The 19,556-nt window shown below is 34.1% G+C and overlaps 1 long non-coding RNA gene across 16 annotated transcripts; it reads left to right on the forward strand.

Annotated features, from left to right (window-relative positions):
* Positions 1 to 12,207: 12,207 nt before the first annotated feature.
* On the forward strand, positions 12,208 to 17,830 carry LOC131651474 (uncharacterized). Of its 16 annotated transcripts, none has more exons than XR_009298404.1 (10): positions 12,208 to 13,310; positions 13,490 to 13,576; positions 13,733 to 13,792; positions 13,917 to 15,348; positions 15,465 to 15,576; positions 15,652 to 15,783; positions 16,517 to 16,549; positions 16,761 to 16,857; positions 16,974 to 17,070; positions 17,483 to 17,830. It is a non-coding gene; the product is annotated as an uncharacterized LOC131651474 (long non-coding RNA). The 16 variants fall into 16 exon arrangements; XR_009298403.1 differs by having other exon boundaries at positions 16,796 to 16,857; XR_009298401.1 differs by having other exon boundaries at positions 15,652 to 16,549.
* Positions 17,831 to 19,556: the final 1,726 nt, after the last annotated feature.

Below are 19,556 nucleotides of genomic sequence, written 5' to 3' on the forward strand. Positions count from 1 at the left end.
ATGCATAGTTCGAATCATAAAATATTTTCAGAATAAGTTATTTAAATTAAAAATCTTTGCCCCACGCTTTCACGTCTATTGACTCTAATTATACTGACAAATCTAATACATTTGCTTTCGCTAAATTATCACAAACCGAAAATACTTTTTGAAATTTAAATAAAATACAATCGACTCTAAAGCGCTTTCGCTGTTTTTAGAGCTGATGTTTGATTTCCACTATCAGGTAAAAATCTCAAACTGTCGTTATCTTAATTTTGTACCTTAACTGAATTTCTACTATGGTAAAAAGAAATCCTTTTAACAATTAATTTAGAAATCAGAACCAGAAAATAATTTTAGTATAGTTTTATGCAATCAGTGATTATTAATTCATCCGGTTAATGGTTAGCACACCGGTACAAAGTAATTAGCCAGACATAATATTAATAATAGTTCCAGAATAAAAACGATAAACAGAAATATATTCAAGCATGATATCAGATACGAATATTAATGACAGAAGCATATAAATAAATAAAAAAACCTGGAATTAAATTGAAGTAGCAGAAACTTGTTCTTCTTGAATACAGACTAAATGCAGAAACTGGAACTTTGAAGCGAACAGTAAATTTCCTAAATCTAATACTAAATTCTGAAGCTTGAAATAAAAATTAAATGCACCTAATTTCCGGTGTAGAAATTAAGTGCTTAAACGGTATAGGAATTCGAAACAGGAATGGAAATTAAACTTGAATCTGGGAACTAATTGCAACAAATTGAAATGAAAACGAAAACTACGTTATTACTGGGTAAAATTCTCCGAACCCCTCTTTCTATTCCTCTTTGCCTTTTATAATAGAATACTTGGACGGTTGATGGAGAAAATTCCGGAGCAGTGGGTTCTTTTGCTGAAGAATCGGTAACTTGGACTTGATGGAGATTCGTGGAGAGAAAAATCTGCGCAAGTGGAGTCTTCATCTGGACAGTTGCAGACTAACGAATTATCTTTGGGCCAAGACTCGGGGCGGGGGCCCTTAAAGTGGTATGGGCATCCCCTTTGTTTTTTCTTTTTTTTTCTTATTTGAGAAGCTAGCGAGTGGGGATGGGGGCCCCAATAATGCTATGGGCGCCCCCTCCCCCCCCCCCCCCCCCCCTTTGCTTTCTTTCTCATTTTCCTTATTTTCTCACGTTGAAAATAAGTGAGTGGGGGTGGTGGCCCCAAATTGAGTATGGGCACCCCCTCACACTTTTTATTTTATTTTTTTTTCTTTTTATTTTTCCAATTTGTTTTTCTTTCTTTGGTCTTGGGCTTCCAATGCGGGCTTTTTATTTTTTTCTTCACTTCTTCGGACAATTCCTCAAAAAATTTCATGATTTTCTTCTTTTAGTCGAACTCGGGATAATTTTAATACCTGAAATAAAGTGAGAAAATACCAGCGTAATATCGAAATAATATAATATAAATGATCTAAAATGCAGATATAATCTATGTTAATCGAATCAACTATATGTTATATTTTCACGTTATCATCCACCGAGGCCAGTTCATCAGGATATCCTAGAGGAGGAGCAGGCTAGGGCCGATCATGCCACTAACGTCTTGCCTAGGTGTCATCGTATCTTGGAGCTTGCGCGAGATGGTATAGACAGAGGTTCATTTCCTGATGGATCCGATGCTAGACAGACTCTCGGTGCCATCATGGCGGAGGCTCGGGCTGCTATGCTTTATAGGAGACAGAGGAGGAACGCCTCGAGGATCACATGCCGACTCATAATTCGTCATGCCCAGTAGTTTTTGTTACGTTTTTTTTTGTTATTTGGTTGTACGTTTTGTTATTCAGTTTGGATTACATTTTTGTATATATATATATATATATATATATATATATATTCAGTAGTTCTAGTTCATTAGCGTTTGTTATTTGACTATTTATGATTTTTCTCAATTGTACAGGTATTCATATTACGTGCGAATGAACCGTAAATATATAAAAAAATCGAAAAAAATGGTTATGTTCTGGTTAAGGTTACAAAATAAACCGGAAATATATTTTCGGTCTAAAACCGCAAACAAAACAAAGATTATGGCCCAAACAGAACAAGAGCGAACTTTCCAGAAAAAAAGAAAAAAAGCTTAAATCTTTTCTCTAACTCTAAACCTTTTCTCTAACTCTAAAGCCCTATTCACAATTTACTGTTCCTGCAAGTACAATGTACCGATTTGCTTCTAAATTGGCTTCCTCCATTGCTTCTTCCACTTCAAAGAACAAAAATCTCTTAAGACTATAACTTTTTCTATACTTTTGAAATGTGAAGTGTAAATTTTTATTGAATTGACATTGTGGGGTTTATGTCTGTTCATTTCAATTTCATTTTTTTTGCTTTGATGGTGCAATTTTGAAATAAAAATGAATGATTTTGGGGCAGGTGTACAGTGGAAAAGAAAAACGAGAAATGGAAGAGAGAAGATAACAGAAAAAGAAAATATGGGTTTTTATTTCGGAGATGAAGCCATGGCCATGCAGGATTTATGTTTTCGGAGATGCATTTTCTAAAGAAAATTTCTTTACCCACCTCCCTATGGGGGTCACCCCCAGCGAAATCCCAAAATTACCCCTGCTTTGGAGATGTATCTCCGAAGTTATTTTTTTTAAAGATTTTTCATACATTTCGGAAATGCATCTCTGAAAACACCAAAAAAGTGGTGTTTTCGAAGATGCATTTCCGAAGTCAAAAAAATTCAAAACCGTGAATATTTCGGAAGTTCATTTCCGAAAATATTCATGCATATACAATTTTCCCTCCTTCACTATTTCATCATTTTTTCTCCAAAACTTCTCCAAACCCTCTCCAAAACTCAATCAATCTCCATCTATTTTTCGTCTCAAAATCAAGTTTCAAACCGTTGATCACGTTAAAGGGAGCATAGAAAGCTACAATTTGAGGTAAACATCTCCCATTTCACCCCCTATTTCACTACATTGATTCAACAAAATTCTAATGAAACCTGCGATGGTTCAGAAGTTCATTTCCGAAATATATTACCTAACAAATTTTGGAAATGAACTTCCGAAATATGCCTTGGCAGTTAAAAAAAATAGTTTTGGCCAATTTTGCTAATTTTTGCATATGTTAGGTATGGTGCATCCGGACAACATTGTGCAAGACGATGACGCAGTAGTTCCGGAAGTTGTCAACGTTAATAACGATTCGGTTATCGACGTTCGACCTATGATCAATGCGGTTGATGTTCGGCAACAATTTACAAATGATTGGAGCTTCGGTAGTCGCGAGCATTTGATTGATTGGGTTCGAAACAAAGCTAGTAAACTTGGATTTGGAATTGTAATTTTAAGGTCCGACAATGGAAATAGTAGGCGGAAAGCTTTCGTTGTTTTGAATTGCGAACAGGGTGGGAGTTATGCACAATCAAACCGGGTGCTAAAACACGAAGACACGGGATCGAGAAAGTGCGGGTGTTCTTTAAGTTGCGGGCGACTCGGAGGGTTGATGATTTGTGGCGTTTAACCGTAATTTGTGGAATTCATAATCATGCCTTGGATTCCAAGTTACACAGACATCCAATGGCGTGTCGTTTGTCCCGCGAAGAGAAGAATGTGATTTCGGATTTAACGATAGTCAAAGTGGCGCCTCGCAACATACTTGCCGATTTGAAGCATAAAAAACCGGATAGCAAGTTTACAATGAACGACACAATCTCAAAGTTTTGAAAATGGGCCCTCGGTCGGAAATGCAACAACTTTTGAAACTATTAGGCGATAACAAATATGTGTCAAGCTTCCGAACGTCCGAGGACAAAGTTACGGTGCGTGATATTTTTTGGACTCATCTCGAAAGTATCAAATTGTTCAACACATTTCCAACCGTTCTTGTCATGGATTCGACATACAAGACAAACAAGTATAGGCTTCCTCTTCTAGAGATCGTCGGTGTGACCTCGACGGACAAGACTTATTCGGTCGGGTTTGCTTTTTTGGAGTGTGAAAAAGAAGAAAACTTTACATGGGCTTTGGGAATATGCAAGTCTTTGTTGGTTGATCAAAAGGTTATGCCAGAAGTCATTGTCACCGACCGGGACAATGCTTTGATGAATGCGGTTGATACCGTCTTCCCGACATCGACCGCGTTACTTTGTCAGTATCACATAACTTGCAACGTGAGAAGTAAGTTGAAACCCGCGGTTGGGACAAAAAATAGGCCGGATGAAAACGGTAAAGTTATCAAAGCCGGTGTTGTGGTTGAGAGGATAATGGCGGCATGGAGGGAAATTTTAGATGCATACTCCGAAGAGGTGTATACCGAGAAATTAGTACACTTTAGGTCTTTGTGTGGTTCCATTAAGACTTTTTGTCATTACATCGAATCCACCATTCTTGACAAAGTCAGAGAAAAAGTCGTGTGCGCTTGGACAAATCGAGTTAGACATATTGGTTGCACCACGACTAACCGAGTTGAATCCGCACATGCGGTCTTCAAGAGGTGGTTGGGTGATAGCAAGGGAGATTTGTGTCGGGGATGGGACACCGTGAACCAAATGCTTGAAAATCAACACAATGAAATTAAAACATCATTCGGTCGGAGCAAGACGGTTATGGAACACTGGTATAAGGGCCAAATTTTATTCTCCCAATTGATTTACAACATATCCCGAACGGGTTTGAATTTTTTGTTTCATGAAGCGAAGCGGTCAGAGACCACGGGGCCGGATAGGTCTTTATGTGGGTGTACCATTAGAAAGACATACGGCCGTCCATGTGCTTGTATACTTTCAAAAAAGAAGAAGTTTAATTCACCAATACGCATGGATGAGGTAGCCGACCATTGGAAGAAGCTTCGTTTTGATGATTTTGAACCGCCGAAAGAAAATGACTCCAAAATCACCATCTCCAACGAGTTGGAAGTGATAGTGGAGAAGTTTGCTAAAGCGGATGACACAACGAAAATGCATATAAAAGAACAATTGCGAAAAATTGCATTTCCGGAGACCACCGATTTGAAACCGCCATCTCAACCGGTTAAAACGAAAGGTGCACCGAAAAAGTCCAAAGTTACACAAGAAGACACATCAACAAAACGATCTCCTTCCTACTTTGAACATGTTGATGCATCATTCCCGGATTCACCGACACCAAAGTCCAAGTGTAGTGGTAACAAAGGAGCCCGTATTTCGAAGCCACCTCGCACACCGCCGATCAAAAAATCACCCATTGTATACATTGATGAGATGCCACTTTTTATGCACAAATATATCGATAACATCGTTGATATTGGAGGCAACGGCAATTGTGGATATCGGGCCGTTGCGGGTTTGCTCGGTAAAGGGGAAAATAGCCACACTTTAGTCCGACGGGAACTTATTGCGGAGTTGACTTCGTATCGGGACATCTACGGCCGACTATATGAAAATCAAGAAAAGTTTGCGAAAATTCATGATTCACTTGTTCCATCACTTACCGGTATCGCTCCGGTTTCGAAGTGGATGTCATTCCCCGATATGGGTCATCTAATAGCAAGTGCATATGATATGGTGTGTGTCGATTTGACGAGGTTTGGACTAAGTGAGACTTTCTTTCCACTTCATAGTCGACCGCCGTTGGACGCGTCGAGCCGCATCATATGCATCGGGTATCTACGATCGCGGCACTTCGTCCAAGTGTTTTTGAAATCGGGGTGTCCTATACCGGCTAATTCTTGTCAATGGACGGCACATCGTTCAAATGAGGCGGAGACTTGGCCGGATCCTTTCGTTTCAAGAATGGCGGAGTTTGAAGAAATGATGAGCGAAGAGCGCGAGCAAAATAGAGAGTTGTCGAAGAACGTACCTATTTTGGACTTAGGATCCACCGATTGGTTCAGTGAATTTTAGTTTGTTCCGAATCGTTTTTTGTTTGGAATGACCATTTTTGTATGTATTGTTGTTTATCATGTAAAATCGGACCGATTCAATACATATATAATATAAGTATGTTTTATGTCATCATTGTCTAATTTATGTCTATTTTGAATTCCTTTTGTTTTTTTACACAAAACACTAAGCAATCAACAAAATGCAAAATTTATGCCTGTTTCTGCATAATTCGGAAATGAACTTCCGAAATATACTAGTCTGCCTCCAATTTTCGGAAGTTCATTTCCGAAACATCCACTGAATGCAAGATAAGGTTTGTTGGGCCATTATTACTCCAATAAGTCTATAAATATAACACACTCTTCTTCATCCTCTTCACACCTAGAAACACAAATGACACAAACCTACCCCCACCTAGCATTCGTCTACTTCACCACCGGCTACCCGATGTCGTTCCAATTTCGCTTCTCGCGCGACACGCCGTTTGCGGAGTTGATAACGTCGCTCCACACGCTATTGCAATATCCCGAAAATCGAAAGGTTGTCAAGCTCGAGTACCGCTCGCCATCGCTTAACGACGAGGGAGACATTGAGTTCACACCTTTTGAGATCAAGAACGACGAAGATTTAGCGGTTTTGTGGACAATGTTCGACCGATTTTCTTCAAAGGGTCCGATCGAGTTGGACACGAAACTTTAAAGATCGGGGGCCGACGTTATCAAAATGTTGACTCATCCTCACCTACCCGTGTTTAACAATATGTAACTTTAATCTTATGTAATGTGATCGTTGTAAGCTTCATCCGATTAAATAAAGCGAATCGTTCTTGTTTGTTATTTTTCTTCTGTCCAGACCTTTTTTCGGAAGTGCATTTCCGAATTCCTCCAAGGGGGGTGAATTCGGAGATGAACTTCCGAATTCACCAATTTTCTGAAAAACAACTTTATTTCGGAGATGCATCTCCGAAATCAATAATTTTCATTAAAATATTCACCTTTTCGGAGATGCATTTTCGAAAACACCTTTTTTTTTCAATAAAAGTACGTTTTCGGAAATGAACTTCCGAAACAAGGGGTATTTTTGTAAATTCGCCAGAGGTGACCAAGAAGGTTAGGAGGTGGGTAAAGAAATTTTCTTTTCTAAAACACCCAAAAATAAATTATTTCTGATATGTGAAAATTAGTGATTTCAAAAATACACCACCGAAATAAAAGAGTATTTTAAAATTTTTAACAGAGTCTTCGTCCCTTGAGGGCCTATAAAGAAATTGTCAAAATAATTAGGCATAGCCCAAGCCCATATTTGTAGTGCCCTTTTCCAAAGTAGTAAAATAATTATTTGCCATTTTAATTCTTCTCTTTCTGTTTCTTTTTTTTTTGATAAATTTCTCTTTTCTGTTTCACTGGTTGACAATAGAGTGGTTTTCCAAAAAAATATCCAGTGTTAATCTCCTAAGCTATGGCGGTAGAGATTCAGTGTTTACCCTAAATAAAAGAATAAATGAAAGGAAGATTAATATGGGTTTGTATTATGCTATGGTAGTAGAGATTCAGCGTTGAGACATTGAAAAAATAATTTGTCAAATACAACAAACAGTTTTTTTTAGGTTAAATTATTTTTACAAGTTAATTATTTAATTTTATTTACAAATTAATTATTTTTGTATCCAAATGTTTGCTAGCTTTTTAAACACACTTATTATAAAAGAAAATATATGACGAAAATAAAGTGCTTAATCCATTTTGTTTGGGGAAAATACTTAAATGGATACAGCTATAACACTTGGATTTAGACACAATCAATCATATTTTTTTATTAATTAAATAATAAATCTAAAATAATCTCTCTCCTCCATTATCATAACCACCCTCCATGTTGGCAATTAAAAACAAAATTAAATTTTAAATAAATTTAAATTCTCTCTCTTCTTATTGGTTGTTCCTAAATATATAAATTTAGGTTCGTGTCCATGCAAGAATTGCTCTTTGTTGGGTGGATTACTCCTAAATGGTTCACAACAATTAAATAAATAAATAAATCATAAGAGGAAGATTAATATAGGTTTAGTGTGTGTTTGATTCCATAATAAGCAAAATCTATTCTAGAGATTTAGAATTGATTAAGTTACACAACTCAAATTAGTCCTTCAAAAAAAAAAAAACTTATTTAATCCCTTACAAAATTTAATCAGATTATATTAGTCTTTCTCTTAATATTTTTTTAAACCGGTTTTTTTCATACTTTTAAATCGTAACTGGACTACCACGTTGGTTTTTATTTTTTATTTTCCAATTTTTAAATAATAAACTAAATTTTAATTATACTTTTTTTAAAAACAATTCTGAATTAATGATATAAAAAATCCAAAATTGTTTTTTATATAGAAATGAACTCTAGATCTTTAACCAATATTTTAAGTATTTACCACTAGTCCAATGTACATTCAAGACAAATAATTTCTATGATTTTTAATAATATTAAATAATTTCAAATTGAAAATAAAAAAGTTAAAATTTGTACCAATGAGGTCTCAAACTCAGGTCCGTTCAAAATATTAAAAATCATTTTACAACTAGACAACTCAATTTCTACTATTAATATTCTTAATGATAAATACTTAATTTAATAATTCAAAACAATCATTCACTTATTTCGAATAAAAAAACAAATAAATATTTATTAATTTTAAATATTACAAAAATTTAAAAATAAAATTAATAAAATATAAATCCTAAATATAATTAATCAAATAAAATTAATTAATTAATATTTAATTGAATTATTATTAAAATAATTGATCACTAATTAGTTTGAATTAACTAATTGATTTTAGAAATTAATTGATTATTTAATTTAAATTGATTAAATTTGTTAACAACTAATTGAATTACTATTAAATTAATTAATTATTATTTAATTTGAATTAGTTTGAAATAGTGTGTTATTTAATTTCAATTACATATATTTTTCATTAAATATATTGAGAATTTACATTTTATAAATTTTACTTTTATATTGGTGTATTATTTGAAATTAGTAAATATTTATTTGTGTGTTATTTGAAATAAGAAATTATTTGTTCTAAATTATTAAGTTATGTATTTACCATTAATAATATTAACAATAGAAATTGATTTGTCTAATTATAAAGTGATTATTATTTATCGGACTTAGGTTCGAGACCCCATTGGTACAAATTTTGTAATTTTTTTAATTCAATATTATTTAATAGTATTAAAAAATTTGAGAATTATTTGTCATGAATGCATATTAACCTAGTGGTAAAAACTAAAGATAGGGTGGGTCGGGAGCGGATTTAAGCACACACAGACCCGCACCTGCCATTCAGACCCAGGCCCGCACCCGCCACTCATACCCGCCCCCGCCCCTAAACCCAGTCGGAGCTAATATTTGTTCCCCCGCCTCCGCCCCCAACCAAAAACAAGTTTCACTCACCCTCCCGAATAAAATTTATATTTTTTAATAAAAATAAAAATCAATAATTAAACTAAATAATTGATTATTATAAAAGCATTTTTTATGTTTGATATTTTTATTTAAATTGTATTCTTTTAAAAAATAAATAATAATTCTAATAAACATGATATTATTACATTAAAAAGTGTACATGAGTAATAAAACTATTAAAAATAAATGAAATAAATGAAATTTAGTTGGCGGGTGCGGGTGCAGGGCGGGTACCAGCATCACTCGCCCAATAAATAAAAACTGGATTTTTCCCCCACCCGCACCCACCTCCGGTTAAACAGGGTTTTCCCCACTAATTTTAAGGCGGGGATGGGCGGGGCCCGGTGGGGGCAGGTTTATTTGTCATGCCTAACTAAAGATGTTGTTTAAAAGTCTTCGGTTCGATTCCTCATGAGAAACAATTTTGACTTTTTAGATATTATTAAATCAGAATTATTTAAAAGTGAAATTAAAATTAAAAATTATTTTAGTATCTAAAAAATGAAAAATAAAAAATAAAATACAACGTGGAAGTCCAGTCACGGTTTAAAAGTATGAAAAAAAATCAATTTGAAAAATATTAATAAAAGGACTAATATGGTCCGCTTAAATTTTGTAAGGCATTAAATCAGGCCCATTTTTTTGTGAGGGACTAATTTGGGTTGTGTAGTTTTTGTGAGAGATCAAAATCGGTCTTCACTCTTTTTTTAAAATAGAATTAATTCAGCCTTCAGAATTGATTTTAATTGAAGGTAGAATTTATTCTAGGTGATTTTTTACATTGAAATTTATTGCTCAACTCACTTTTATATAAGTTGTAATTAAGTTTATGTTTGGTTACCCAATAGAAAGTGTTACACGCGAGGCTGAAAAAGGATATGGGTGGTTGCACCACATGGAACACCTAAGGTCGAAGAGGGCAAGGGTGGTCGCCACATCGGAATGAGAGGGAGGCCGTGCAGGTATGAGACTGCATCGTTGAAGGAAAGCTTATAAGGATTGATGGGTACTACCTATACAAATAAGATGCATCTTCTTTTCGATAGCCCGTTCCATAAGAACCTTCTGGGAAGTTTCCCAGAAAACGTGCGAGTGAGGTCAAAGCATGTTGAAAAGACCCGTGTTGGTTTGTGGGGTCAGTCGATCATCCCAAAATCAGTCGGGGTGTTACAGAAAGTATCATAATCAATTATTAGCCCTTAAAATCAATTATGGAGTGTTTGGCATCCTCAAATAGTCTGTCGCCACCGTGCTTTTTCTGGTTCAGAATTGATTTTTTATGAAGCTACAATTCCTAACTTTTTGAAATCAATTCTCTCTTCTTATAATTTTTTTTTTGCCCTTAAATTGAACAACATCAATAACTCTCATCATTTTTTTGCCCTTTCCGTCATTTACACCTCCAAGAGCAATTTTGATAAAGTTATCTAAACAACATTTTTCATGCAATTCACTTTTGTCGTGAAAATATCTAAACATAAATCTCATTATATTAAACTCAATTTTAATTAAAATCAATTGCTTCAAAATTAATTTTTTTTTACCGCAGAACCAAACACACACTAAACATAAATCAATTCTGCTAAACTCAATTCTATAAAAATCAATCTTATAAAACTTAGTTCTATTAAAATTAATTTTATCCACCACCAATTCAAACATATTCTTAATCAATACAAAGTCCTTTAACTCAAAGGGTTGGCTCAGTTGGCAAATGAGCTTTCTCCACAAAAGGGACGGAACCGGCTAGTACCCGGGTTCGATCTCGGTTGGAGTCAAAAACGCCATGGGGGCACGGTGTCGTCGCCTCCGAGCCCGGGTCCGGATTAGTCACGTGAGACCCCTTTTCCCCGCGGATACCGGTCGGTTAACACCAAAAAATAAAATGAACTAACTTGAATGCCATATAACCATCCAACTTCTACAAGAGCAGCACAAGGGATTCCATATAACCATCCGAAGACATGAAATGCTAGCTACATAGATACTAACTTGAATGCCATAAAACCATTGCTCAAAAGTAAAGATTGTTGTTTTTCTTTTTATCTTGCGATCCACTAATTTAAGGAAACTAATCACAATGTCCATTTACGGGAAATTAGAGCAAAATTCTGTATCAACTGACCAAACATATAAATTGTTTGAACCCAGCGAGCCAAGGATGTGTTACTGTCAATTTTTTTTACAAACATTAAGCAAGAATAGGAGGTAAACGTACTATCCAATCAAAGCAAAACTACTTGTTAGTTTAGATAATCATCTCTATAAGCACTTACATTAAAAGTAATCTTACAATAATTATTAATATTGAAGAATTATATGATACAGTGGAATAGCTTATCTTAATTGAAAAGCTTCCATAAACTATAATTTAATCAAAATTCAACCTATGTTCTGTTCCGTAAAAATGAATTTTAAATCACTTAAGATGATCTATTCTATTCTACTTTTTAATATGCACTAAACATGAAACAGAAATCATATGTTCTGTTTTATCCTGTTTATAACCTAACTACCAAATGTTTCCTTGAAAACATGCAAAGAATAAAGATTCAACTTATATATCAACAATAAAGAATAAAGAATAACTGGCCTCAACCCTCCAATGCAAAATAGAACCACTGGAACATAAACAAAACCATCTTCAACAGCTTTTCCGGCATGGTGGTGCGATTTCCAACGCACTGCTTTTCAAGTTTCAACTATTTTCTCCTATCTTGATAGTTTTATAGAGGAGATGACAAGGAGTTTATACAGAGTGGTGGTTTTTCAAAGGGTGGTTCGTGTTGGTCTAGGTCGTCTGACCATGAAAATCGCCGTCTTCTTTTTTCATTTAAGGCAATAATACGATCGGATCAAATTAAATAATGTAGAAGCGGTGAGAAAGATGGATAAAGAAAAAAGTTTACATTTTTAGCAAGTTAGAGTTAAGAATTCACACATTTTGAAAATATCCTGATTCAGTGAAGTCTTCAAACGTGAGAAAGATGAATAACATGAATATTTTAGTTTTGGTTGCACTTCGTTTGTCTTCAACTCTTGGAAATCTAGGTTGTCTATTTGTCAAACACAGTGAAAGTGACGAGAGAGCAAAGGCTTCTGTTTAGAATCTACAATATAAGAAAGTTTTATGATCTGGAAAGTACTTATTTGCCCCCTTTGCTTTCTGCTTCATCCACGTGGATGCCTTGGTTGTAATTCTATGTTCTGCTCACTTCACGTTTCCTTTTCTCACTTCTACTTTATGTGCCTAGGGTTGCTTCTATTTTGAAAAATTGTTCTCTCTCTTACTCTTCCTCTTCCTCTTTCTTTTGTCTCTATTTCTCTGATATCGTTCTTCTTTTGATTTATGTGCAGATGAATATGATGTTGATGGTGACGATGAACACGTTTGCTGATGATATCGTGATGTTGATTTTTAACCGTTGATGGTTGTTGCTAAGGGTTACGGTCGAGAAATTGATGATGATGTTGGTGACGCTCAAAGTCACAGCAAATCGGTGAGATCTTTCTTTGTTTTTCGTGTTTTGAGTTCTCTAATTTCTCTTCTTCTCTCAATATTTTCTGAAGGGTTTGTGTAAAAAATGAGGAAGATGATGATAAAATAGGGTTTCATGAACGTTAGTGTTGTATCCCATTTACTGAATATGAACTGAGTTCTTTTTCTTTCTTCTCATAGTTTTTGGAAAATTTGTATACATGATGATGATGATGGAATTTTAGGGTTTTGGTTTTGTATTCTGCTACAGTGAAAATTGTGAATCAGATTCTCTTTACTGTGAACCAAAGTTTATTTGTGATTTGTAGTAAAGATTAGACCCATGATTTGAATTATTCCCCTTAAAAATTCTGATTCCTTCACATAAACTCTAATGATGAATTATGAATCTTCTATTGTTGTTGTTTGGAACTTAATTGAATTTCATGTTTGTGTTTGTTTTGCAGAGTGACTGTGGATAATTCTTCAAGTAGAACAACCACTTTGATAAAGGTTTGAAATTTAAACGTTATAAGGTCTTAATCTTTCGTTAATTTCAGAAGGGTCAATTTGGTTTACCGATTAATAAGTTTCACACTGTTCAGTATTTTTTCTATGTAATACTATGGAGTGTTTGTTTTATGAGAATTGAAAACCATTGGAATCTTATAGTTGAGAATTTAATTTCACAGGCACCTATGGTCAAAGAACCCCTATCTTCCTCCCATACATCCCCCTAACGGCACTGAGAAATTCACTATCAACGTTTACTCACCTAGGTCCCCTCTTTTTCATTCGCTATGTAGTTCCCAATTTCATTAATCTCATTTTTAGGTCTTTCTAGGTTTTATTTGATTTCAATTCACTGTCAACCTTGTATTTGCAGTAGATGTTATTTGAAGCTTTCTTATGGTTTCTTTATATTTGCTGCTTAGAAATGGAACACTCACTGGATTCGCCTTATTCAAAAGTGGCCCTTCAAAGTCTTCAAAGCGGTAATATCTCTTTCGTGCCTTTGGAATCGAACATACTATGATTGATTATTACACTATATTTACAGCCTGCAAAAGGAATATTTTTTTAAAATATAAATAAATATTTTAAATTCATACTGTGCAGAAAGATGTGAAGCGTGTCGATAGAGCATACGCGCGCTCCACCTTTGTTGTGGCAGTCCCTAAATCATATGTTTCAATTGCGATTTACTCAGGGGTAGTTCCACAACAGTTTCATGTGTTTGTCTAGGTTCTTCGGTGCGTCTTTTTGGACATGTATGCTTTGAATATTTATTAAGTTTGGTTTGTCCCTTTAGTTTTGAAAAATTTTATATCAACAGACAATACCCTTCACTGCAGAACTGCGGCAGTTTGACATAGCAGATCAAAGAAAGTTATTATTTTTTGTGGCTTCATTGAAATTGATAATATATTTTGGGTTTGATTTACATGTTTTATATTTATTAGTGTATGAGGAATGTGGTGGATGTAATTGGTTTTGCACTATGACTATCAATGGATGGAAAATGATGATTCCCCTTGCCTTCTTTGTCGGTACCGGGTAGGCTATTTTTACTACTTTTTGAAACATAAACTACAGCTTTTTATTGGTCAATTAAAGTTGAGCTCGATCAGCTGGTCACCTAATTATAAGGGTGCGGGTGACGAACGAAATTGGAGCGGGAAAAGGAAAATCAGCAAAATTTGCAATGCAAGTATCTGTGATACAATCAACAGTGGTTGGATTAGTCTTCTGGGTTCTAATAATGATATTCCAAAGACAGATTGTATACATTTTCACCTTAAGCCCTTATGTTCTTCAAGTTGTTAACGATATGTCAATCCTCTCGGCAATCACCATTCTTCTCAATAGTGTTCACAATGTTCTATTAGGTAAAAAGGACCCATTCTTCAAATATGTGAATCCTCTTGACAGTTTGCATACACTTTCTCATTCATCCTGGGCATTTTTTTACTTACATGCTGGTCATAATTGTTTTGGGTCTGATTACTATTTTATTTAAGAAAATATGTGTGAAAAAATGCTTTATCTGTGTGCACGTATCTATGAACCAAAAGGAATCAATGTTCCCAAACCTATCCAAACTGTTTGTACTAGATGGGGTAGTGATCCCTTCTTCTTTGGTTCTTACTCTAATGTTGCAGTTGGAGCTTCTGGTGGAGATTATGATGTTTTAGTTGAAAGTGTGGGAGATGGTAGACTTTTCTTTGTTGGAGAAGCAACCAATAGGCGTTATCCTGCTACTATGCATGGGGCTTTTCTAAGTGGTCTACGAGAAGCAAGAAATATGGCCCACCATGCTAATAATTGATCAATGAATGTGAAGGTTGAAAAGTCTCCTTCAAATGCTCATACCTGTGCTTCCCTTCTTGCAGATTTATTTAAATGAGATTGAATCACCTTTGCGAAAAGCTAGGAGTGAAGCTGGTGGGAACAAAAGGATTGGGGCTGAATGCTGATTCTTTCATTGCTTCTATTAAAGCCGAGAGGGGAAATCGTGAACCTGTTTTAACTTCTATGTCTCTTAAACTAGGTAAGTGATTTATCCTTCATTTTATTCTTTGTCTTTAGTTTATGTCTGTACATGATAAGAAATAATGTTAAGTTGTATGGTCTGTCATGTCATGTTATATTTTTTTTCTGTTGAAGAGAACATATGCAAGGCTGCTTTGGGATTCAGGTTGGAAACCTCCCTGATGCACAGATTTTGGGATTCAACAATGGCCTTATCTCCAAATGACGATGATGGCGAAACTTGGAGGTTATATGCAATGAAGTTGTTTGGATAATGTTTTTAGATTTTTAATCTACTCACACATTATTTCATATTTTTCAGTGTGAACTCCTTCAAATAGGTTCTGATGGAGGAGAAATAGGGAAATCGGCTCCTTATTCGTCTGCAAGCATGCCCTATACTTTTCCTTCAAAGTACAAGATAAGAAGGGCAGAATGCATAGATTTACATGTGGTATGCAAACTATCACATGTTATCTGTTAAATCATTGTCTATATTTCATCTATTTGTTTGTACTGCAACATGTTATAAATAATGGTATTTGTTAAAACAAAAGCACATGAGTAAGGGTTTTAGTATATGGTTTTTGATGGGTCTCGGGTCTAACCGCAATGTCATATGCGTATCCTATTCACATGAAACCGATACATGGACTCCAATAAGTAATGGGCTGGTCAACGGATGGCGTAATCTGAGTATCTCACTGATTGGACAACTCTATGCAGTTGATTTCCAGGACGGCTGCCAGCTCTAAGTGTCTGATCTCTGGCATGTTAATGTTGTACATGTTTTTCACATTTCAGTCGAGTTGCCCGAGATATGTTTGATTCGTGTCATGCAGCTGGCAAGTTAGAGAACAACAAAATAAGTTGGAGAGGGGATTCGGCTCTTAAGGATGGAAAGCAAGTAAAAATAGATCTTTCCAAATGAATGTTTGATGTTGGAGATAATATGAAGTTTGGTTTTCCAATGGCTTTTACTGCATTTGTACTATCATGGGAGATTCTGGAATATGGAGAGCAAATAGATGTCGTTGGACAGTTGGAACCAGTTCTAGATTTGCTAAAATGGATACCTGATTATCTCATCGCTTAAATGGATGCTGTTTGCTTTTATGAAAAATTTCAATACCCAAATTCTAGTTTATTCTATTTGGAAATTTACTTATATTTCTCATGTTCTGTAGTTGGATTTGTGCAGCTGTGGGATGATTATCAAGGTAAAACTCATTGAGTTGGACGTGCCTCTGATATCTATATCTCTTAATTTGTGTTTATTATTCTTCCCATCCATACATTCTCCATGATTTTCAGTTCAATTTACTCTTTGGTTTGAAGGCTAATTTGAATAACCTTTTATTGTGAATTTACTCTTTGATTTAAAGGCTAATTTGATTAATCTTTCATTGTGAACCCGCTCTTGATTTGAAGGCTAATTGATTAAAAGAAAGATGTTGCTTCTGCAGCTACTGCTACTAACAACATTAGAGGAGGCCAATGCTACTGAATCCATAATAAGAAATTTAAGGTAATGATTGCCCTTTGATCAGTTTTTTTATAGTAATTCCTTTTTTTCAAGTTTTCAATAATCATAGTACATTGTTTATTTACTCCATCTAATGATTATTCTGCATTGATTTTTAGGATCTATTTACAATTGGATTTGGTTGGATAATTTTTGGCGGGCTACCATTTGATTTTGAGAGTACTCTTGTACTACTGTCTGTTTCTGTCTTTAAGGGTAAAAGATAATGGGAGTTATTAATGTTGTTTAATTTAAGGGAAAAAATATATGGATAGAGAAAATTGATTTCTAAACGGTTATTTAAGAATACCAAACATGTTGGAATCGGTTTTAAAGCTACTAATCTTTAGATAGTATCACTACTTACTGAAACCGACACAGATACTCCATCATCACTTCAGAAAATCCTGTCGAAGCGATAATCTATTTGCACCCATAAGAGTCATATGAATGCGAATGTTTTAAATTTTTTAATCTCTTCTTCCTGTTAAAAGTGAATTTATTTGATTGAAGGGTATAGACAACCAAAATAGACTGTCTCCTGTGAAATGTTTGTCTATTAAAATACTATACTCCTACTGTGAAAAATCATATTGTCTTGACATAATTGCTATATATAAATTTGAAGGTGAAGAGAACTGATGTAATGGGGACGTCATGATTTAGGCGTGTGCGTTTCGTCGGCATTGGAGCTTCGCATGGAGGACGAAGATTGTGTCCGCAATGGTGTCAAGAGCTATTTCGGCTAATGCAGAGGAAAAAAAAGGTCTCCACTGCAACAGTCTTGGCTCCATGGGCGGATGCACCTTGTGGCATTATGTGGCTAAAGCCACACCATAATTTTACCATTATTTTATCAATGTTCTATGTTGTAACCAAACATGTATGCATTATTGCCTACAAATCTTTCCACTTAATATAAGATCTATTTTGTTAGCAATCACTAATCGATCCAAATAAGAAGACCAAGGACTGACTTTCTATAATGGAACTTTTTGCACAAATGGACCAAATTATGCATCTTCAATTGAATTTAATTATTTTGGAAATAAAATAAAAATATTATTTAAAACTAAAAGTGTTTATATATTATTACCTTCACATGAAATTCAAAATTAACCTATAAATATTTGATCTAAAATTTAGCATTACCATCAGGGGATTTCGTGAAATTCATTGTATGCATATTTTCTTGCAATATATTTGTCACTATACTTATTGCTTTCACTAACATTTTCGGAGAAATTTCTTTTGTATGATCTTTTTTACGTTACTGAGACTCGTGTGCTCTCTCTATTAGATTAAAAATGTTTGATGTGATCTAAAATTTACAAAATTAAAATAAATTTTGAATTTTTAAGCAGAATTTGTGAAAATAAATAAGTACAACATAATATGATATAAGATTTTGAAGTTATCTTTAGTTTTGCCGAAAGCAACTACAAACGTGGAATGTATTTTTTCAATTATAAAATTTGTGAAGAGTTAGTTGTTATAAAATAAAATAAGTGATTATTAATTAAATGTCTATCTTGTAACTTTTATAGAAGGAGATGTTTTTGGAATAATTAAGAATGATGTTATTTTAACTGGTTTTCAAGAAATAGATGGTAGATAATTTTCATTGTAAAAGTACTGTATTAAACAATATTATTTTTTAATTTTAATATAATTTAATTTATAATTTTGTTATGTTTAGTCACACCAATATGCAATGTCTGGATCCGTCCCTGCTTGGCCCTCTCTTTTTCTCCTTCTATTTCACTTTTATTTTATCTATTATTGTGTGTTGTGGTTCTCTACTTTCATAGGTTCTAAGTGTTGTTTTTACGTTGCTTATCGTGAGGTTAGTTATGAGAAAAGTGAAGGTTTGAATGATGCTGATGTTGAAGGTTGAGTTATGGTTTTGGTAGTTCTGTTTGTTGAATAATTTATGTTTGTTGGATGTTTAAGATTAAGTTATGGGAGGAGAGTTTAATTGGAAGAGAATGGTTTTATGGTGATGTTGTAGTATGGTTTGAGCAGAACTTTAGTAGATTCTAAAATACTCATGAATATGTAGTCTTAAGGAATATAGTTTTCATTATCAATTTATAATTGTTAATTTAAGTAAGGTGTGTATGTGTTTCTGTTAAGCTCTGTCTATTGTGTTGATATGTTAACTATTTCAAATTACATGTTAAAAGTTAATGAATGTAAGTGTAAATGTTGCCTTTTGCATTTGGTAGTTTCATAATTCAACTCTTGCATTGCTCTCTATGAGTTTTTTTTGAAGAGTTTATAAATTATAACATTTGTTGCAAGTCGTCGTTTTGCTGTAAAAACTTGTCATACTTGATTAGTTTGCTCAATAATACTTATCAATTAGATTTAGTTGTTATTTCTAGACCAATTAAATTGCAAACGTGAAACTTATATATGTAAATGAATAATTAGTAATAAGGAGAACTTTTAAGTAACGTAGCTGGACAAATTTTTTTGGAAAAACTTTATTATTAACGTTCATGTGGTAGATTTTACATAATAGGGCCTAATAATTTGTTTGCACCATGGTTCTTTTTCCAGATAAAAATATTAAATATTAACGAAAATATAAAGTTACTGATAAAAATATTGAATATTAACGGAAATATAAAGTTATTATATTTTTTGCGAATCCACGAGTTATTACATTTTTTCGAAAAATTAAAAATAATAAAAAT

Source organism: Vicia villosa, linkage group LG2 (genome assembly GCF_029867415.1).
Source record: "Vicia villosa cultivar HV-30 ecotype Madison, WI linkage group LG2, Vvil1.0, whole genome shotgun sequence".
Lineage (NCBI taxonomy): Eukaryota > Viridiplantae > Streptophyta > Magnoliopsida > Fabales > Fabaceae > Vicia > Vicia villosa.